Consider the following 12,279-nt stretch of genomic DNA (forward strand, 5'->3'; position numbering starts at 1 on the left):
TCCCCCCTCCCCCAACCTTCCAAAATCTCCCTTCTCCCCCTCCTCCCCCCCTCTTCTTTTCCTGGTTCTGGTCATTTTTACTCCCTTTCCACATCAATTACCTGTTTTTATTCCTTCTTCCCCTCTTCCTTTCCCTTTCTTCCCCCTTTTTCTTCTCCCTCTCCCCTTTTCTACAACAACCCCTCTCCTGTTTTCCCCTTTTCCCTTCCCCCTCCCGGTGCATTATACAAGCCCCCTATGGGTATTACTTTACCAACCATTCTGTATATATCTATTCTTACCCCAATCTAGATTTATTTTCCGCATAATACCCCTTGTCCGCCGAAGGGGGGGGGACCTATTAAGCAGCTGGGTTGTACCTGGTGACTGACCTGTTGGGTAAGCAACTTCTCAATGTTACCGCTGAGCCTTATGGCCTTATGTATATAATATGTCTTTGTAAATTTTTGATTATGTGTTCTTGTGTCTTATTTGATCATTTGTGTTGTAGATTATTCCTCCTGACGAAGCAGTCTATGTACCGTGAAACTAGTAGAGCACTGGTTAATCTAAGAGAAAACCCTATAATCAGATAGCTCTTGGAGAAACCTTTGAGTATTTTGTATTTGTATGAGTATTTGTCCTCATGCTCCAATCCCTCCCCTTTTCCCTTATAAATTTTTTAGATGATGGTACTTTCTTATGCCTAGTTTTAGGCCTTGATATTTGAAGCTATGCTCATAAATTTTCTCAGTTCTTGGTAATGTCACTGTTGTGCCATATTTTCTCCATTTGATGAGGACTGTCTTCACTGTGTTCCATGGTATATCCAATGCCTTGGAAATACTTATGTACCCTTCTCCTGACTGATACCTTTTCAGTTTGTTTCTCAATTGAGTTGTAGCATTTATAGGTCACATTAAAGGCGGAAAAAGTTCTGAATTGATTCATCTTTGTCTCATTTTTTTTACATCACAGAAACTTGACATTTTAACAGGGGCATGTAGACTTTTTATATCCACTGTATGTTAAACCAAAGGCTTCAGTATTTTCCGAGCCATGTTCATGCGGGCTATTTATATGAAACTCTGGACAAGAACAGCAAAGTACGTGGCTTCCAAAACATTGGAATTATCAGCATCATTGCTGTAGAGAGGTAAGGATAAATGACTAGGTTCTAGAATAAATTGCATGTGTTGCTTCCTGTGTTATAGGCTTGGAGAAAAATAGCAGTGTCTATTAATAGAGCTGTGTTCTTAATATGTTATTTTAATGAATGGAATTCATCTTAGTTGGGTAGCTTTATAAGTAAGAGCATCGGTTTCTGATGATAGAAATCCCCAACTCCGAAGAAAATATCAGTCTTTCCCATGCTCCTAGATAATGCTTTCAAAGTTGCATTAGAATTTAAACAAAAATCACCTGTCAGTATAACAGCCCAGCCCTGATTTTTCATTCGTAAACAAGTGTTATGTGTAAAAAATTTAAAAAAAATCTTTGTTTTCAAAGGTTTACCCTCCTATTATCCATTAACTCCCAATTAAAATCCTCTTCTTTTGCTTGCTTCTTTTTTTTTTTTTTTTTTTTTTTTTTTTTTAATTCCCAAACTTTTAAAATGGTATCATTACTTTTTTTTTTAAATGCAATGCAGTGCCTTTATAAAAAAGGGAAAAAAATCACAGAATAAAATTTTCACTTTGATTGAGTTTCAAGTTACCTTCTCATCTGGATGAACAATTTGTGGTTCCCATAAATTTAACAGAATTCTGGCAAAATGAACCAATTTGCAACAGCCTCCTTTTCATCCAGTTTTACATGGACCAAAGATTTGTAAACCTTAGGCCAGCTATTATTTATGCACCATGTGTTGGCCTACCCACTGTTTGTGAAGATGTGAATTGTGAAAGCACCTATGCCATCTTCACCTTGGGCTCCAAAGGACCTTGCTCCAGTTCTGCTTGTACTGTATATAATGCACAACCATCTTGCAGAGCTCCTAAAATGTCAGCAAAAGATTGACTTATTAGTAAAGGTCCTCAAAACTTTACAGAATAGGTGGCAGTGATAATTTTGGTGGTGGGCACAGCAAGCTTAGGTTCTAGTCTTGCTTTGAATGACTGCCTGCATAATGGAGAATAATTACCTAGTAGTTTGTTTGACCGTTTCACTTTTTTTACTGCTCTCTTTTAGATAAGGTGTAATTTATTCTTCATTTTCAATCCTTTTCTAGAGTTTTCAAATGCTGTTAAAGTGTATCTAAGACCATTTTTTTACAATTATAGATAAAAATAAAACAGAATGGTTTAAACCCCATCAGTTGCCCTTGCAGGGGGCACAAAAAAAACACTGCTACAGATTTCAACATCGTCCATACTGCCTAGAGCAAATAGATGCCACTTTGTGCTGTTCACTGATGTGGAGAAAACATCTGATAGGGTGATGATTCCTATATATAGAAAGGAAAAACACAATAAGGGAGCCCCCAAAGCTGCATAACCCAAAAGTATACAAAAAACAGGAAGTTTCCCCAGGGGTTTTTTAGGAGCAGAGAATTTGTATAAAAATGGTTCATGTGAAAAAAATAATTTATTTAACATACAATATTATTTTCAAATGAACAATGATGAATCATCCATATAGGTAGTGCGACACAAAAACAAACATGGAACATCACTCATAGCAAAAAACACTCTATGTACAAGCATGGTTTGCCAATTGTATTTGTAACATATGTATCCACATGAAAAACCCTGATGCATTTCGACCCTTGCAATTTCCGGTCTCTTCAGGGGGATTTATATTCTAGGAAAATGTCAAAATATCTAATTAAAGACTTTGGACAAAATAAAAACTGTATAGGTAAAGCATTTTAAATTGAGCAAAATGATATCTCCATACACATAGAGGTACCAATGGGTGGATAAAGACATGAGGATGATTCCTATACCTCATCCTTCAACATTTTGGCCTGGGGACAATAGGATGCCATGGATCTCTACCTTGTACTCCCATCTGGTGACAGCAGTTAGTTAGTGTAACCAGATCTGACTACTTTGCCATTACCAATGAAACTTGACAAATTTATTGTCAACTCTTACATTTTATTCTTGAAACCATTTCTCTGTTCAGTTAGATCTAACTCTAATACTAATAGTAATACTAAGAAATCCCGACATTACAAAGTTGTGGCATATGTCGATGACATGATTTTATTCTTCTTCTCTCCTCTCTCACCTTACCTCTCCCCCATGACTCCGATTCTGGGGGACGCCAACTTCCCTCTTGGAGCTGACACTGTGAACTTTGACTATCATACCAAAAAGTTCTTTGCCTTCCTTTAGAATTCAGGGTGTTTCTCCCAGGATGAGATCCGGCAATTAGCCAAAGCTAAGCTCCATCACTTTTTGCCTTCTGTCCCACCCCTACTTGACCTGACTATTAAAAAACCTTTTAGGAACAGTAATATAACATTCTCTCTCAGTGGTAAAGAATCTCTATTGTACACAAATTTACACCACTGGACCACACTCCAGTGGTCTGTTGCTACAGAAAAGCCCTGAAACAATGCTTCACATTTTTTGGAATTCTGAACTACTGTTTAATCCCTCAAAGCTTCAGCTATATCATTTCTCCACCTTAATGACCTCCCAGACTTCTTCCATTGCAATCCATTTGCAACAAGAGCCTATATATCATCTCTGTAGTAACATACCTCTCCACCTCCTTTTTCTATGGCTGGAGGTGCAAAAGAATATTACAATAGAAGACTACACCTTCTCTTAAAAACCCCAAGGAGTAACTTGGATCCACATGTTCCATCTGGTTACTTTGAACTAACTCAGCCTATAACTAAGATCTTATAACTCCTCCTTCACGTACTACTGTATCAGAAGTGTCCATTATTCTTTGTGTGGCTGTGAACCACCTTTTTAAGGCATGCTTGGCTGTCCTTCTTATCCTAACCTGGGCGTGGCCCCACTTTCCCCTATTTTCCTAGCTTTCCTACTTTCCCTACTACTGCCTCTTTATTTTTTCTTCTTCCCAACACCTCCTCCCTTGTTTCCCTCAATAGTCATGTTTGGTTCCACAAAGACTTTCTTGAAATGAGAAAGTTACAAAGGAAAAGACCCAGAGGGCCATAGCCAACATCGCAGCAAGTGAGAAGAAAAGAGAAGTGAAGGGAAGTTTTCCCAAAAATACAATAAATTACTTTTTGTCATTAATAGAAACAATGCTTACTAGTTGCATATTTAGAATGTCCCAGGCCTTCTTCAGTCCAAAGAGAACGTCCAGGGCCAGAAATAGCTGACATCCTTCTGTATGTGGTGGGTTGCAAGGCATAGTGGGTGTAATGCAAGGCAATTCATTGGGTGCCAGACACTTCTTGAATGCAGAGATTTCTATTGTCTCTTAAACAGAACTTTGGGAGAGAAGGTTAGGGCCAGGACACCCTTAGGTAGTTGAAATGTTAATTGGCAGGCTCTGAGACTTCAACAGGAGGACAGCCATGTAGGGAAAGGCATCCAGCAAGATGCCACATCTGCATGAGTAGGAATGCTGTCTTCTATGGCAACAGTTTTTAACAGTTTCTAACATGAGTTGTAACAGTTAACAATCACTTCTTGTAGTTCTTCAACCCACTGAGCTCCCAGTCTCTCTCACTAGACTAGATGATTCACTGCCACTGAATCCCTTGAGCTCCTCCAATCTTCACTGTAGTATCTTCCTTAAGCGTCACCTCCGCTTCTCTGCTAGGTCCCTAGATTGGCAATCTAGATACTTCTCAAGCTTCACCCCACTGGCCTGCTCAGTCCCTGGCTTAACACACAAGGCTGCTCAAGTGTAACCTCCGCTGGCTGGGTCCCTGGCTTGATACCTGCTAAAATTTTCAGATTCTTCGCAGTCCCCAGTTGGTGAGAATACTGCTCCGTTACTAGCTTCAGCTATACACTGTGGTCCCTGGTAATAAGGTGGATGGTCCCTTAGTGGCGACAGCTTTCCCTTCTAACTCCGACCACGACAGGTTCTCTGGCCGGCAGAACCGTCACTTCTGGTTGAACTGCAAGCCCCAATTCCAACCCTTCGCTGCTCTCTTGCTTCTGGATAGGCCCTCAGACAGCATAGCAGACAGATGTGCCAGGGATAGGCCCAAACTTCGGCCTAGCAGCTTGGGCAATATAACACACGTCCATTCAGACAGCCGTCCAGGTGGCACAGAACACTGATCACCTGACTCCACACAAATATATATGTTCTCCCAGCAGGCCAGGGGATTTAGCAAAGCTACAATCTGACCTTGCATTGCCCTTCTCATATCTAATGCCACCAAGTTCCCGGTCACCTAGTGGCAACAGGGAGAAGTGCATACTTAGAGTGAAATCAATTGATCCTCAGCAATTAGCCAAGGTAGGTAAATTTAGGAGCAACCCTACCTAAACACCAGGGTGCTACACATACATAAGGTGAATTGGTATACACCAGTTAAGAACCATGAGTATGTAATCAGGGCCCTCATATATAGTAAAGATTTTCCACATATGGGATATTATGCAATGGGCCAGGGTCCAGATGCAGTGGGGGCCGGAAAATCTAAAGGTCAAAGTAAATCCTCTGGTGGATGGCTGAATCCTCTGTTGGTGCTTTATAAATACATTTAGCAAACATAGTAGCGAAAGGGATCGGGGACTTTTTATGAAAAACACTGCTTTCAAAGTGATCGTATATCTGTTCATTTTTACACAGCTTTCGAGAGTTGATTACGACAATTCATGCAAAATTATCCGATGGGACAAGTGCGAAAATGTTTCTCCTACAATAACAGATTGTACAATCTTTGTTTAATCAGTACAGTTGCCATTTGAAAATACAATGCAAATAAAATACGACACATTTCATCACGTCCAAATTTTTATTCTGTTGTACGAGAATTTTCGTAACTTTAATAACCTTTTCATCTTTGATATAAACAAAAACGGACGATTATTCATCTGATGATCTCATCATATGCACCAGGCATTAGAGGGGAGTGGAGGGAAGCTGTAGGTGAGAGTTGTGAAGTGTTTTTCTAACCTGGTGGTGCCCTGCCACCCCCTTCCACCCCAAGCCCTCACATTTTGAGGAAGATGTAGTTACTACCTGAATACACACAGTGGTGGCAAATGAGCAAGGGACTTTTCATGTTTAATGTAAAATACAAGATGCTGTATGCTACCTTCATTCCTGTTATGCTTTGAATTTGCCATTGTCCGGCATATTTATAGCTCCCTTTTTGGACTTCTAAATTAAGAAAAATTCTATAAGTTAAAAAATGTATTAATTAATTGAATAACAAAAATGTACAGTGCCTTGCAAAAGTATTCACCCCCTTGGCATTTTTTCGTGTTTTGTTGCCTCATAACCTGGAATTAACATGAATTGTTTGAGGATTTGCATCATTTGTAAGAACATGCCCACAACTTTGAAGATGTTTTTTTTTTTTATTGTGAAGCAAACAACAAATAGGACAAAATAACAGAAAAAGTCAATGTGCCTTAGGCCCCTTTCACACATGCGGACATTATGTCCGTATTTCATCGCTCTGTTTGCAGATGAAATACGGACATACATACATTCCTATGGGATAGCGGGTGTCTGCGGATAAACATCCGCAGACATCCGCTATCGTCCGCCTCCGCTATTGTCCGATTCTGCAGCTGGAGGAAAATCCTATTTTTCTATCCGTCTGCAGAGCATATCGGATGAACACGGACAGACAGTCCGTGTTCATCCGATCCCCCATAGAGGAGAGCGGAGAGCTGACAGGGCGGTGCCTGCACAGTGTGCCGGGACCGCCCTGTTATCTGCCGGCTCAGCGGGGACAACGGAGCGATCCTCGCTGAGCAAGCCGATCACCACGGGGCGGATCATTACTGATCTGTCCCGTGTAAAAGGACCCTAATTACTCACCCCCCTAAAGTCAATACTTTGTAGAGCCACCTTTTGCAGTTATCACAGCTCCAAGTCCCTTTGGATAAGTCTCTATGAGCTTTCCACATCTTACCACTGGGATTTTTGCCCATTCCTCCTTGCAAAACTGCTCCAGGCCATACCAACACATTTACATGTTTCCCCTTAAACCACCACTGTGTTTCACTGTGGGGATGGTGTTATTTGGGTGATGTGATGTGCTGGGTTTGCCCCAGACATAGCTTTTTCTTTGATGGCCAAAAAGTTTAATTTTAGTCTCATCAGACCAGAGCACCATCCTCCATACATTTTGGAAGTCTCCCACATGCCTTTTTCCGCAAACTCAGAATGTGCCATTTTGTTTTTGCTGAATGTAATGGCTTTCTTCTGGCCAGTCTGCCATAAAGCCCAACTCTATGGAGGGTATGGCTTATTGTCATCCTATGTACAGATACTCCAGTCTCTGCTGTGGGGTTACCTTCAGGGTTACCTTAGGTCTCTGCTCTGCCTCTCTATTTAATGCTGTCTTTGTCCGCTCCGTGAGTTTTGGTGGGTGGTAGGTAGGCTGTTGTGCCATGTTCTTTCCATTTGGTTATGATAGGTATGATGGTGCTCCTAGGGATCATCAAAGATTTGGATATTTTTTCTATAACCTAACCCTGACTTGTACTTCTCAACAACATTGTCCCTTACTTGTTTGGAGAGTTCCTTGGTCTTCATGGCAGTGTTTGGTTAGTGGTGCCTCTTGCTTAGGCGTTGCAGCCTCTGAGGCCTTTCAAAAAGGTGTGTATATGTAATGACAGATCATGTGACACTTAGATTGCACACAGGTGGACATCATTTCACTAATTATGTGACTTCTGAAGGTAACAGAGCTTGTTATGGGCTTCATAACATAGGGAGTGAATACATACGCACGTGCCAATTATCTGTTTTTTTTCTGAAATTTTTTTTATATAAATATTTTACTTCAACTTAGATTATTGTGTTCTGATCCACAACATATAATTCAGATTAAAAAAAACATTGAACTAAAGGCTGTAATGTAACAAAATAGGTAAAAAACGGAGCCATGTTGGAAATATTTCCCGACCAACTGGGCCAATCGGACATTTTGATCGGACCAAGTGCCACGCATGCTCAGATCAAATTCCTACATCAAAGCTATTGGCTACTAGCCTGAATGTAGTCCCATCGTAACGAAATTACGTCATTACGTTCTGAAAGATCGGATTTTTTCCCCAACTTTGTCCGACCATGTGTATGCAACAGTTTCGGACAAGATCCGACGGACAAAATCCGACGGGCAAAATCCGACGGATTTGGTTGTGGAAATCTCCGACCGTGTGTACAGGGGCTTAGACAGCTGTCATCAAAACAGATGTCCCCATTAGAAGACTTCCACTCAACTCTAGTTCCAGTGACAATGATAATTTTTTCCTAGGGACAATGGTCTCCAGGATAAGTGGGTGGATCACCCCAGTTGGGACAGAGAAATATAACTCGGACAGGGGTTTTCATTTTAGATGCGTTGAAAATGGTATTTTAAAAGCATATTCCAAAAAGTCATGGGAAATACTACCTCTTCTTACTAAGAGACACTGGGGGAATCAACATACAGCGCTGCAAAATATGCTGGCACTTTATAAATAAAAGATAATAAAAAAAAAAATCCATCATCACTGTCCTGCTGTGGCTTCTGCTGCATCAAGGGAGATAAACACATTATCAGCAAAAGACAGCAGTGCCTTTCTTTTTTCATACTCTCATCTGTGGGTACTGCTTGTGACAATAATGAGGTCTGAGGGTCTCAAACTTAGTGGAACATAAGGTGTTGTACTCAAAAATTCATAATTCTGCAACCAAATCATAAATTAAATAACTGAATTCAAAGCTAAAATATTTTTTGTACATTTGTACAGTAAAAACATTACTTTTAAGGAAGTGTGATTTAGCTGCTGCGGCATTTGTAAAAACTTTTTCTTTTAGCCTGCAGCCTCCTGTTGGCACAGAACATTCCATGTGGTTAGCATTAACAATAGTTTTTGTTTTTCTGAGCCCCTCATGTAATTCTATTACATGTTGAACCTGCCAACAGAACTATTGTTTTTTCCACTTTCCACCAGTGATAATGCTGTTTGTTCTGCAGTAAAATTGTACAGCAGCAATGTCACTGCGGGGTGGATTTACTAAAGGCAAGTAGACTTTGTATTTTGCAATTAAAATTGTAAAGCTCTACTGATTTCCATCATCCAATCATGTGCAAGCAAGGGATGCTTTTTTTTAAAATTTCCCTTGCACCTGAGGGTATTTTTTACAAAGTGAAGCTTTAACACATTTACTAAGCTCTGGGGGCAAATGAGTGTATTTGCAAAGTGCACAGTCTATTGTGTGCAGTATGTGACCCCTAACTGCCCTATGGGTAACAGCACCACCTAAAACAATATTTCATAAACAAACATATACTGTATATGACTTATAATGCCATGTTAGTACAGTAAACAGGGCCATCTTTAAGGCAGGGAAAAAGGGGCAGCTGCCCTGGGCCCTGTCATTGTTGTGGGGCCCAAAGCAGCTGCCTCATACTTGCCAACTATCACAGTTTAAATTTCCTTGTCCCTTGAAGTTTTAGTCCTGTGCTGTGTCCCAATATCTCAGTGTGAAGTGCTGGTACTAATGCTTCCCAGCTCTGCCCTATTGTTGTGTATGGATAACTCGCCTGCAGACCCTGTGTTTACATTTAATAACCGGCATTACTAAGCAAATAGCTGTGGCCAGCGCCTTTGATATGTAAATAAAGGCGACATTCACATGTATATCATGCTTCCCTGCAGTGAGAAGATGATGTGCTGTAACCTCTAGCAATCAGTGAGCAGTATTACTGTACAGTAATCTCTAGCAACTAATAACAAGCAGAAATCATTTGCTGTAACCTCTAGCAACTAATCAGTGAGCCGTAATGTGTGCTGTAACTTCTAGCAACCAATCAGTAAGCAGTAATGATATGCTGTAACCGCTGGCAACCAATCACAATTGCTGCCTGATCTGATACAGTAAACTGATTTTAAGTCCAGCGTCTATTTTATGTCTCAGAGCAGGTGGAGAGTGAGATTGCATGGGGGGGGGGGGGGGGCAAGAAAATTTTTGCCCGGGGTCCAATCAATATTAAAGACGGCCCTGACAGTAAATAATGCACTAGTGGGTGGTAGTGGGTGGTAAAAGGTGCAAAACTCAAATCAGTGTCTATAGTAAAATGACTGTCCCACTCATCCAACACAGTGCTTCGAAAAGACAAAGGAAGTGTTCCACAGTGTATCTTCTCCAAAGGACCCAGATCACATAGATTTCACACCAAACTCACCAGAAAAATGTTGATTTAGTTTTGTAAGAAAGTAAAAAAACAGCATATGTCTTTACATTCAGGATGTCACATCCTCTGTGTTTTCAACGCCTCTTCCTGCTGTCCCCCTGGTTCTAATTCTGTCTCCCAGGTTTAACCTAGGAATGGTGTTCCATATCCAGGCAATAGGGAAGAAGGAGAAGGATCTCACATTGTGAAAAGTACTATTTTTATTAAAACGTAAAAAGACAAAGCTTTAGGCTGTCTATTCTGGAACCTCAGGATTATGTTTTTGTAGCTCTCAGGTTACTTTAAACATATTTTTGGGACTGTGAGCAACCTTCTGTGGTGTGTGGAAAAATGTTTGATATAGCCTCAGCAATATCGGTCACTCCTTTATACCTAACAATGCCGCTGTACCTTATCGGTGCTCCAATACCAGGCATTTTACATAAAGAGGAAAGGTTAATTCACATTATTTGTGTGTTGACCGTATGGGCCATTGCCCTATATTTAAATTCCCCAATGATTCCCTTAGCTACAATTCTTCATTGCGTTGATGGTACCATGTTATTGGAAAGGATTCTGTAGTATATACTTTACAGTATAAGATGCTACTGTTTTCTCATAAATGGGATGCGTGGACGACCCACCATCACTTGCATTGACAGGCTTTATGCCAAGTGGCACAGGAAGCTCTTTTTAATTCCTATTTGGCTATAAGTGTAGTTCTTGTGATCCAGGTGTTCTGGTGTTCTAAATTGTTGTTTTCTTTGTGGTACAAATCTGTACTTGTGACATGCCTTATCTTATGTATATTGTCATGATACTATGTACTACATATACCTCAATAAATAGTTTGTAAACAAAACAAAAGTTAGAAAGAAATAAACTTAATGGATAAAACAGTGTTTGCCTTAGAAAACCAGTAAATACCCATCATCAAAGATAGCCGCCATGTATTTCTGGTGCCGGAAGTGATGCCAAACTAGAAGTCATCGTCAAACGCGTTTTGCCATTGGAAATGGCTCCTAATGACGTAATGTTCTATGCTGAATGTATATAAATAAATAGAGTTTTAAAAAAAACATTTTGCTTGTTTTGATTTGAGTTTTTCTTAACCCCCCCTTTTGGTATTCCCGAGTCTGGCTCGGGGTGGAAGTTTTATACCAAAAGCGGTAACCCCGAGCCAGACTCGGGACCGCATCGTTGGATCCAGGAGGACGTTTACTTACCTTCTCCCTTGGATCCAGCAATGTCCCCCCGCTGTACGAGCGGCTCGTCCTCCGCTCGATTCATCACGGAGCCAATCTCCGTTCCCTGCGAGCGTTGCGACGCACGGGGACGGAGATCGGCGCCAAATTCAAAAAGTAAAACACACATATTACATACAGATTACATTGCTGTATGTAATTATTTCACATCCCCTTTGTCCCTAGTGGTCTACCCAGTGTCCTGCATGCAGTTTTATATTATAAAAACTGTTCTTTATGAACTGGAGATTGTCCATAGCAACCAAAACTGTCCCTTTACATCAAAAATTATTTTAGACCAGCTAGAAAACAGCGATAATAAATTAGAATCACTCGCAGAATTGAGCGATAGCGATTTGTGGGGAGATCCGTCATCAAATACTGAAAAGTAATGACAGTGACAATTCTGCAACTGAGCAAATTTCTGTGTTTTTGATTTGATTACATTATTAAATCATTTTTATTATTGTTATATTATTATTTGGTATAATTATTTATAGTTATTTATTATATTATAATTTATGATTTCATTTTTCAAACTTTATCATACCCGGGATGTCTGCTAGACTCTGGCTTGGACAAATTTAAGTGAGTTATTGCTAAGAATTACAGGACTACAATATAAAACGCCAAATTTTCATGCAAAATAAATGTACCGCTTTTAGCACCTAAAATCCGAAATAATCGTACCACCAGGGAGGTTAAGCCTCCCGTCCTTCCCCATGACTTAAAGTCATAGTTCTGACCATAAATTATGCCGAC

General features: G+C 40.2%; 1 protein-coding gene across 1 annotated transcript in view; it reads left to right on the top strand.

Annotated features, from left to right (window-relative positions):
- The window catches only part of KCNH4 (potassium voltage-gated channel subfamily H member 4), a 591,120-nt gene that overhangs the window by 147,080 nt on the left and 431,761 nt on the right, over positions 1 to 12,279 (top strand). The gene's annotated exons all lie outside the window — the stretch shown is intronic.

This window comes from Lithobates pipiens, unplaced genomic scaffold (genome assembly GCF_037356315.1).
Source record: "Lithobates pipiens isolate NorthernLeopardFrog02 unplaced genomic scaffold, aLitPip1_a1.2 Scaffold_28, whole genome shotgun sequence".
Classification (NCBI taxonomy): Eukaryota; Metazoa; Chordata; class Amphibia; order Anura; family Ranidae; genus Lithobates; species Lithobates pipiens.